A 1,890-nucleotide genomic window follows, 5' to 3' on the forward strand; every position below is an offset into this window, starting at 1 on the left:
AAGATTCCCAGTTTCTCCATTACAGAGAGTGGCATGAGGTTTATCCCTGATCCAAGGTCACATAGAGCCTTCTCAAAGGTCATGGTGCCTATGATACAAGGTATTAAGAACTTTCCAGGATCCTGTTTCTTCTGAGGCAATCTCAGTTGATCTAGATCACTTAGTTCATTGATGAGCAAGGAAGGTTCATCTTCCCAAGTCTCATTACCAAATAACTTGGCATTCAGCTTTATGATTGCACCAAGGTACTTGGAAACTTGCTCTTCAGTGACATCTTCATTCTCTTCAGAAGAAGAATACTCATCAGAGCTCATGAATGGCATAAGGAGGTTTAATGGAATCTCTATGGTCTCTAGATGAGTCTCAGATTCCTTTGGTTCCTCAGAGGGAAACTCCTTGTTGATCACTGGATGTCTCAGGAGGTCTTCCTCACTGGGATTCACGTCCTCTCCCTCCCTTGTAGGTTCGGCCATGATGGTTAAATCAATGGCCTTGCACTCTCTTTTCAGATTCTCTTCTGTATTGCTTGGGAGAGTACTAGGAAGGATTTCAGTGACTCTTTTACTCAGCTGGCCCACTTGTGCCTCCAAATTTCTAATGGAGGACCTTGTTTCATTCATGAAACTCAAAGTGGCCTTAGATAGATCAGAGACTATATTTGCTAAGCTAGATGGATTATGCTCAGCATTCTCTGTCTGTTGCTGAGTGGATGATGGAAAAGGTTTGCTATTGCTAAACCTATTTCTTCCATCATTATTAAAACCTTGTTGATACTTTTGTTGAACCTTCGATGAGAAATTTGGATGATTTCTCCATGAGGGATTATAGGTGTTTCCATAGGGATCACCCATGTAATTTACCTCTGCTATTGCAGGTTTCTCAGAATCATAAGCTTCTTCTTCAGAAGAGGCCTCTTTAGTACTGTTGGATGATTCCTTCAATCTATTCAGACTTTGAGAGATCATATTGACTTGCTGAGTCAATATTTTATTCTGAGCCAATATGGCATTCAGAGTATCAATTTCAAGAACTCCCTTCCTCATAGGCGTCCCATTACTCACAGGATTCCTTTCAGAAGTGTACATAAACTGGTTATTTGCAACCATGTCAATGAGTTCTTGAGCTTCTGCAGGCGTTTTCTTTAGGTGGATGGATCCACCTGCAGAATGGTCCAGTGGCATCTTTGATAACTCAGACAGACCATCATAGAATATATCTAGGATGGTCCATTCTGAAAGCATGTCAGAAGGACACTTTTTGGTCAGTTCCTTGTATCTCTCCCAAGCTTCATAGAGGGATTCTCCTTCTTTCTGTTTGAAGGTCTGAACATCCACTCTAAGCTTACTAAGCTTTTGAAGAGGAAAGAACTTGGCTAAGAAAGCCGTGACCAGCTTATCCCAAGAGTTCAGACTGTTTTTAGGTTGAGAGTCCAACCATATTCTAGCTCTGTCTCTTACAGCAAACGAGAAAAGCATAAGCCTGTAGAGCTCGGGATCAACCCCATTGGTCTTAACAGTATCACAGATCTGCAAGAATTCAGTTAAGAACTGAAAAGGATTTTCTGATGGAAGTCCATAAAACTTACAGTTCTGTTGCATTAGAGAAACTAATTGAGGTTTCAGCTCAAAGTTGTTTGCTCCAATGGCAGGGATTGAGATGCTTCTTCCATGTAAATTGGAATTAGGTGCAGTAAAGTCACCAAGCATCTTCCTTGCATTGTTATTATTTTCGGCCATGTTGTCTTCTTTTTCAAAAATTTCTGTCAGATTTTCTCCAGAGAGTTGTGCTTTGGCTTCCCTTAGCTTCCTCTTCAGAGTCCTTTCAGGTTCAGGATCAGCTTCAACAAGAATGTTCTTATCCTTGTTCCTACTCATATGAAAAAGAAGATAT

The 1,890-nt window shown here is 40.8% G+C and overlaps 1 non-coding gene across 1 annotated transcript; it reads left to right on the forward strand.

Moving 5' to 3' along the window:
* Nucleotides 1-1,235: 1,235 nt before the first annotated feature.
* On the forward strand, nucleotides 1,236-1,343 carry LOC148548677 (small nucleolar RNA R71). The gene has a single exon (XR_015898843.1). It is a non-coding gene; the product is annotated as a small nucleolar RNA R71 (small nucleolar RNA).
* Nucleotides 1,344-1,890: the final 547 nt, after the last annotated feature.

This window comes from Arachis ipaensis, chromosome B8, assembly GCF_059453495.1.
Source record: "Arachis ipaensis isolate K30076 ecotype BB chromosome B8, ASM5945349v1, whole genome shotgun sequence".
In the NCBI taxonomy this organism is placed as follows: domain Eukaryota; kingdom Viridiplantae; phylum Streptophyta; class Magnoliopsida; order Fabales; family Fabaceae; genus Arachis; species Arachis ipaensis.